The sequence below is a fragment of the Rhinolophus sinicus genome, chromosome 16 (genome assembly GCF_057876585.1).
Source record: "Rhinolophus sinicus isolate RSI-liver-muscle chromosome 16, RSI-T2T, whole genome shotgun sequence".
Classification (NCBI taxonomy): Eukaryota; Metazoa; Chordata; class Mammalia; order Chiroptera; family Rhinolophidae; genus Rhinolophus; species Rhinolophus sinicus.
In genome coordinates, this window is record NC_142516.1 from 143915132 (window position 1) to 143924298 (window position 9167).

The 9167-nt window shown below is 34.0% G+C and overlaps 1 pseudogene; it reads left to right on the forward strand.

Moving 5' to 3' along the window:
• Nucleotides 1–967: 967 nt before the first annotated feature.
• Nucleotides 968–2116, forward strand: LOC109447053 (nucleoporin Nup43 pseudogene; annotated as a pseudogene).
• The last annotated feature ends 7051 nt before the right edge of the window (nucleotides 2117–9167 follow it).

Sequence of the window (9167 nt, forward strand, 5' to 3'; positions counted from 1 at the left end):
CACACACACACACACACACACACACGAAAAAAAACAGCATGTCCCAACTTAAAAAAAAAAAAAAAAAAGAACATAACTACAGAAAAAGAACTAAATAAAATGAAGACAACCAAACTACCAGACGCAGAGTTCCAAACACTGGTTATCAGGACACTCAATGATCTCAGGGAGAACTTCAACAAAGAAATAGGAAACATAAAAATGGACATAGAAAACTTAAAAAAGAACCAATCAGAAATAAAGAATACAATAACTGAAATGAAGAATACATTATAGGAAATCAATAATGTATTAGATGAAACAGAGGATCAAATCAACAATTTAGAAGATAAGGTAGTAGAAAACACCCAAACAACAACAAAAATAAAAAAAAAATAAAAAGAATCCAAAAATCTGAGGAGAGTTTAAGGGGCTTCTTAGACAACATCAAATGTACCAACATTCACGTTATAGGGGTACCAGAGGGAGAAGAGAGAGAGCAAGGAATTGAAAACCTATCTGAAGAAATAATGATGGAAAATTTCCCTAAACTGAAAGGAAATAAATATACAAACCCAGGAAGTGCAGTCACAAACAAGATGAACCCAAAGATGCTCACAGCAAGACACATCACAATTAAAATGTCAAAGGTTAAAGATAAAGAAAGACTCTTAGAAGAAGCTAGGGAAAAGCAATTAGTTACCGACAAGGGAGGTCCCATAAGACTGTCAGCTGATTTCTCAACAGAAACATTGCAGGCCAGAAGAGACTGACACAAAATATTCAAAGTGATGAAAAGCAAAGACCTACAACTAAGATTACTCTACCCAGCAAAGCTATCATGGAGAATTGAAAAACAGATAAAGAGCCTCCCAGATAAGAAAAAGCTAAATGTGAACAATAAAATGACAATAACTACATATCAACAATTACTTTCGAAGAGGTGCGGGCTGTGCTTTTTGCTGTCCCTGCTGCAGATGGTTTGGGCATGGAGACATTTTGTGCTAAGTTTGTGTCGTAGAAGATCAGCAAAACCCTCTGGTGACAGGTACCTCTGGGAAGTCTGCAGAACACAGAGACCTTCACCACTGACTCTTGGAACAATGAGGAAATTATGCTTCACTGTGGTCTATTGGAGATTTTGGGAACTCAGAATCTGATGGAAGGTTTGAAGGAGACCATCAATTACTGTGTGGTACCAGACACCATGGTGATGCTATGGATTTACAATCCTTGGACCAGGAAAGAACTGTAGCTGCTTCATCAACAGGATGTAACAGCTTTCCTTCACCATCTGAATAACGAGACTCTGTCAGTCAGCTAGGAGTGGACAACGGCTCACTACCACAGAGGTCCAGGCAGTCCTTCTTGTAGCAGTGTACCATGCACGGGAGTTGTGTGCAGCAACCCAGAAATTGCCATAGTTGGAGAAGATGGTTGAATAAATCTCTTCAGAGTTGGTCACAAGGAAGCTGTGAGAACTAGAGATAATGCAGATAGCGGTACTCTCCATGCTGTAACCTTCCCTCGAACTCCTGAGGTTCTAACAGTAAATTCAATTGGATAGTTAAAAATATGGGATTTCAGACAAGAGAGAAATGAGTCCTCTCAGATATTATCACTGACTGGTGACTGAGTGCCACTCCACTGTGTTGATAGACATCCCAACCAGCAGCATGTTGTAGCTACTGGCGGCCAGGATGGAATGTTGAGTATTTGGGATGTTAAACATTGTTCTATGCCTGTGTCTCTGCTGAAGGCTCATGAAGCTGTAATGGGGGAAGTCCACTTTCATTCATCCAACCCAGATCATCTGTTTACTTGTTCTGAAGATGGATCCCTCTGGCATTGGGATGCCTCTACAGATGTACCCGAAAAATCATTGCTCTTTTACGGAGGAGTAAGAAAGAGTATTTTTATATCTCATAGCATTAGTAAGCAGGCTATTGTTCACCAATTTCTTAAAGCTCCTGACTCAGCACTGATCTGCTAAAGTGTGTATTAAAATCACAAGCTTGTTTCCCAACAGGACTCTGTCAGTGAACAGTTTGTATGTTTTATGTCCTTGTCTTGTTGTGGAACTGATGCAGAAGTAATTTATGTTACTAGATAACTCTTTTCCATGAATATACTGTAATTATAAGAGTTCAAGTAAAAACATACATTTAACTTTTCAAATTCCATCTTCTGTGCACATTTTTATTATTAGAAAATGTGAAATTTGCAGAGGAAGCATCAATAAACTGTTGTTAATGGCAATGTCCAGTTTTGGATTTTGTTACTTTGATATTCACCTAACAGTTACAGAATCTGATAGGTGACTGATGGCAAAAGAACTGGAAATTATGGACGCACGTCTGAGGGGCTCCTTGTGTTTATGAATTAACTCCCTTCAAACAGTATCTTGGACAGCTCATAGTATGTACTATTCATTATTGATGTTGTGAGACTTAATACTGTTGAACCACCAATGGGTTCCTATTCTTTTTATCAACAGTATGTGGCATTAGTCAATGTTAATGTTTATTCTTTTTATTGCAAGTTTTTACTTCAATCCTTCCACATTTTGTTTCCTTAATAATTTTAATAAACTTTCCAGAAAGAATTGAAAAAAATTGACCAATGTTTTTAAAGGTGAAAATGTTTTGACAAGTTCCTTTATTAGAATATATTTGAATAGATCTCTGTCAGCTGCTTGGACTCAACTTTATTTTATTTTTATTTTTTTGAAAAGAAGAAAAATACATTTCCCTAGGAATTTTTGTTTTTGTTTAGTTTTACAGTGTAGTCAAAGATGATTTAACTGGACATTGTACAATAAAATAGAATTTGACATTGATAAGTGAGCTGACTTCTAAACTAAAATTTGATAGGTAACATCTATGAGATTAGTATGACAATGTGGCAAAAGTAGAGAATTTTGCCATCTTTATCCTTATTACAATGTTAATGATGACCTAGCATAGTGTTTTAAGACAGTTTTATGACATTGCCTTTCCAAAGTTTATTAGATTAAATGCTGTGTTCATTTATTTATAATGCCAATAATAGTAATTATGGTAAAGTTTTGCTTTTCTGCCCTAATAAATATTTTCAATTTTTTATGCCACTTTATAAAACAACAACATCAAAACAATTACTTTCAATGTAAATAGATTAAATGTTCCAATCAAAAGACATCTAAGGGCTGAATGGATAAGAAAACAAAACCCTTAATATGCTGCTTACCAGAAACACACTTCAGATTGAAAAACACACAGAGACTGAAAGTAAAGGAATGGGAAAAGATATTTCATGAAAATGGAAATGAAAAAAAAACAAAAAAAAAAAAACTGGGGTAGCAATATTTATACTAGGCAGAACAGACTAAAACAAAGGCTCTAACAAGTGACAAAGAAGGACCCAGTAATCACACTTCTGGGTATTTATGTAAAGAAACTCAAAATGCTACTTCGAGGGTACATGTTCATTAATATGTTTATTGCATAATTATTTATAATGTCCAAGATATGGAGGTAGCCTTGGTGTTCAGCGATGGATGAATGGATAAGGAGTAGGTAATACATACATATTAATATAATTGAATATTATTCGGCCATGGAAGCGATTGGGTTCTTGCTATATGCCTTGATTTGGATGGACCTGGAGGGTGTGGTGCTGAGTGGATTATGTCAGACAAAGACAAATGCAATGTGATTTCGCTTATATGTCGAATCTAAAGAAACAGTGGACAAACAAAACAAACACACACATCGATACAGAGAACATTTTTATGGATGTCAGATAGGAGAAAGTTTGGGGGAATGAAAAAAGGGAAGGGATTCAGAAGTACAAATTGGTAGTTACAAAATAGTCATGGAGACGTACAATAATATTGTAATAACTATGTGTGGTGTCCAATGCGCACTAGATTTATTGGAGTAATAGATGTGAGGGGTTTTTGAGGGTAGGTAAAAAGGAAGAAGTACAAATAAGTAGTTACAAAATAGTCATGGTGATGTAAAGTAAAGCACAGGGAATAAAGTCAATAATATGGTAATAACTATGTATAGTGCCAGGTGGGTACTAGTCAGGGGGATCACTTCTTAAATTACATAAATATCTAACCACTATGCTGTACACCTGAAATTAATATAAAATAGTACTGAAGGTCAACTATAATTGAAGTTTTTCTAAAGAGGGGAATAAAGGTGAAGGGGAATAGGACGTTCAATTTCCAGGTATAAAACAAATAAGTCTTGGGATGTAATCTACAGTAAAGGGAATATAGTCAATGATATTGTGATAACATGGTACAATGTCAGATGGTTGCTGGACTTATCATGGTGATCACTTCTTTAGATATATAAATGTTGAATAACTATGGTGTATACCTAATGGTCAGTGTTGTGACCCAACCCTGAGAAAGAAGTGCAAGGTGTTTGAAAACTAAGGAAAACAGAATTACAACTTGAAATCGGCTACTTAAGTGCTATTTATATTTTATGCACATAGTAGTAATCTAAGGAGATTCAAGATCATCAGTCCTTATATGCTCCTCCATGTATAGGTTACTTACGGATATCTTACAATTCTTTACTTACTGGATGAGATCATGATACTGTTGCTCTCATCAAATTGATAAATCAAAGATTTAAAATATCTAATAACTATTTAGCCTGAGGGTAAAAGCCACTCTACTAATCGTATAATAATTTTTAAAGTTACCTATACATTTGTAAAACATATCATTAAGATTCCCATCAGCTAGTCATTTTTTCACTTACCAAGCCTCTAGTCTCTAACATCCTTCCAACAGCACAGTCAGTTGAATTTCCTGTGCCCCTGTAGTTTTACTTCCCTCTCTTCCTTACCAGATCCTGTCTATCTTTTGATAGACAGTTCAAGTCTCAAGCTCTCCATGGCCATCTGATCCTCTTCACCTCTCTCATGAACAGCTGCAAATTTCCTGGTGCATGCTGTGCCACCCAACATTTCATAACACATTAGTTTTTATTATGTTGTGATCCTTGTTTGTTGTTTTTGTCATCCTGATCAAATTATATGCTTCTTGACGATGAGAATCATATCAATAAGTACCTGATAAATACATATATATACACATATATATGTATATATATACTTATGTGTACTTACTGATATGATTTGCATATATATGTGTATATATATATCTATAATTTATATTAAATTATATATGTGTGTGTATTAAATTATATATGTGTGTGTAAATTACAGATTATGTGAACTATGTGTTTTGCAACAAGGAATCTCTTCATGCCAGTAACGCTAATCTTTCGAAAATAAGGAGTCTCTACCAAAAAACTAAACACCATTCCTGGGTGTTGCTCTGTTTACTGTCACAAACAATGTTTTATTCTTGTTTAATAGTCATAGAATACAAATATATTTTTGAGACACATTTTAGGACATGATTGATTGAGCCAAATTGAGTATCTGCTTAAGTTTATCTTTGTGAAACTGAAGATGAGATCGTGCATGTTTCTTGATGTGGTGGTGAGGTTCATGTAAATAGAACAACAAAGCATGAAAATAAATTGTACAATGTAGAGAATTCAACATTCATTCAGGGAGCGAAGTGATTTTATAATAGATAAGGAAACCCACTCTTCATTATTTTATTTTACCCTTCATTTGATCGATTCCTGACCTGCTTGTTGTAAAATTAACACATTTACTCCTGAACTCTCTGGGAAAAATATTTCTTCAAAGTAAACAAAATTATTTTATTTTTAAAATCTTGCTCTCTATACAAACCACAATATAGATTCACAAGATTGTAAGTACTCCCTGGTTGTAATTTAGCTACATTGGGAAATTGCATCAATTCCTTTCAGTGACTCATGTGGTGAGTTGTTACCAGGCATTTTTGGACATCTTGGTAAGTTGAAAGAGTTAATGATTCTACAAGTATTTAATTTGTAAATTTGTTTTATTTCAAGATGATGCAAATACATTTCTTGGAATTCTCTTTGAAATAATTTTCAATGGTAATGGAAAAAGAAAAAAAAACCTCAATCATATCCAAATTGCCTCTTGATGAATTCTTTTGTTAAATTTCTACTAATATAAATCTCAAGATAATAGATTTTCATACAGTTTGTAGGTTAAATTGAATAATGATCTTTTATTATTTCTAAGATACCATTATATTCTTCTGTGACTCATATATTATATTCAGGTGTTATTCTCTGAAAAATCTTAATTATATGAACAACTAATGCTAAAAATACTAATAATGATTAATAAATGTGAAATTCAAGTTTTTTGTTTATTTGTTTTATGAGTTCCTAAAGATTGTAATGCACTTTTCTGCTGGCAAACATAGGATGCACATCTGACCCATTCATTATCCCCATCCCACTTGTAAGTATTTGGCTCTGGTTACTCAGCTGATAAATTTCAGTAATTATCTTGGAAATGTTTCTTCCCTTATTTGGGTGTACAGGTGGAGGAATGTGCTTTCCACTTTACCTCTGATATCTGGAAAGTATGTTAAAGGATTATCTTTCATAGAGGAAACATAGAGAGAGAGAAATTAGGGAGCTGGGAAGAAAGACTAAAAAAACAAAAGCAAAAAAGGGGAGAAAGTAAACAGGAGAGTAGAAGGGCAGAGAGACAGAAAGGAGACAATTGATGCTAAAATGAAAGGAGGAGAAAATAGAAAGGTTTTCAAAAAATGTTTTCTAAGTTTTGAAACTCATGTTTGCATGTAAAATTGAAGTTTGTGATTGTAGATTTGACAATGTACTTTTTCATAGTTTTATCTCTAAATTTTTAATATACATTAATTCAGAGTAGTTATTACCCTAAACTCATAAAACTTACATTATTGAATTGATTCCTAAATAACATTTTAAATATCATCTTTCTAATACTGAGAATAGATTTTGAATTAAACACTTTAAAACATACCCCACCACTTAATCTCAAACTCATCAACATGGAAAATACAAAAAAGGAACCCTAAAACATCTCAATTAAATTCTGTGTTATCTACAGATAGATTATTATACAGCAGATGTTTTGCTTCTTATAAGTGAAATATCATTATTATTTTTTGATAGCGTTACAAGCTTCCAACACATTTTCCTGCTGCAGTTGTTCCTTTGATTTTATGTCAGAGGACTTCTGCTAATTTTTGCTCTTCCTCAGAGGGATCACTAAACAAACATCTTTGACATTTTGCAAATACATTCTTCTCATCTACCTAGCCCTTGCATGGAGGCATAAAATCTTTATTCATTTGTAGATCTGCCAATTGCTGCCCTTAGTATTGAATCACATAAATGAAGCTCTAATTTTATAAGAAGAGGTCAAGGGAACCGGTGGTGAGAAAAACAGGTTGATGAATTTAAGGAGCAAACAAACAGCAAACACCAACATACACTTCTGATTCTCGAGTGCCTCCTTTTCTGATTAATGACTTATCATTCCCAAAGGCAAAGACAGCAAGTCAGATTTTGAGGATGTAAAGTGTGATGCTTCTGGCAAAACCATCACTGCTTAAATCATATATAATGATCTTTCAACAGAAGTTAAAATGTCATCTTTACTTAATGATGTCGAATAAGATTATTATTTAAAATCTATCACAGCTTCATGTTTGCTGGTTTAAATTCTGATGTATTTGAAGTCAATTGTGGAAGAGCGATGTATGCAATTTGATTTACCTTGAATGCCTGAGCAACTCATTTTCCTCGTCTCATAAACGACGGCGTGAATGTGATAGTTCATTTTGATAACAAGAACATTTAAAGTTTGGCTCGACAATCTGAAAGAACAAAATGAATCTTGACATGGGTCTAAAAATAAGAACATCTGTTTGCAGCAGGAAATAGTCATGATTTACAGTTCCGACATGACTGTATGATGTGTTGTTTCACTTTATGGTAATTTACAGCATTTAATGTACTATATAAATTGACAGAAACTGAGGTAATGCAGCCTCAAAATCCAATAAAAGAAACAAAAATGTAGAATATAAATGTTTGGTTTCCTGTGTGAAAGTTTTGGTTTTAAAGTGGAGATTCATGTGGGAAGAACAGAATGACTCCAAACCAAAATTGCCCTCTAGGCAGCTTTGAAGTTTTGCTGGTGTCAGCATCCCATAGGCACATGAAGGGCAGGGAACTACAGTGGGTCCCACGCACACCTCATGTGCCATCATCCGTATTGATAAATTTTTAGTTACAGTTTTAAAAGAATGTTCTTCCTGCAAAGTTCTAAAGCTCACCCCAATGCCCCTGAGTCACATATATTTATCTTATTTCTTTGGCTAATAATATAACTTTGAATGCTTTTTAAGTCTAGTAAGTGATTTTATATAAAGGTGTCCCTCACCCTAAAAAGAGATCTAACTTTGAATATATTTCAGAAGAATTCTTACAAAGTTCTAAATCAGTACCATTTTATTCAAAATATGTTAAAACTGGAAATTGTGCTATGCTATCATGGGGCTACATGAATACCTCTCAAACAAAGAATTCACAATCTTAAACATTTCATATTCTGTACCCCACATTGTTTCGTCTCTTATACCTGTGGAATATAGTTATTTTGGTGGGGACAATGAGGAAAGTTTGAGTAAGGACAGAGATGAAAATTTTGCAGAAAGAGATTCAAAGAATCTTAGGACACAAACTGTCAGTGTTTTCCACAGAAGAGTTGATGTGTAGTTCCCTTAATGAACAATCAAGCTATTTGCCTGGGCAAAAATTTACAGGAATAGTAAAGTCTTGCTAATACTATATAGCGTAAGTTATGTGGAAACTAGAATGTTTTAGAACTTGATACTATTGCTATATGTAGTGGAGGGTGGTTTTCCTATATTCCAGAATTCATTTACATTCAGTTAAACCAATGATAGAGGGGGTAGTGAATACCTCCTTATTATGTATGCAATCATGGAAAAGGCAAGTACTTTGGTTAAAATAACACTTCTAGAGGATTGTCTAGAATTTTCTGAACTTTGCACCCTTATGAAACCACAGCCCCCCTAATACTACCATCAGTCCTCATTTCAGAGATGAGGAAACTGAGACAAATAGATTAACTAAATCTTCTATAATCCAATAGTTACTAAGTAAAAGTGTCAGAATCTGAAGTCATACCTTGCTCATCTGGAACCTTTTATCCTCTGTTCTGTTTTTTAACCTAATCATCGTATT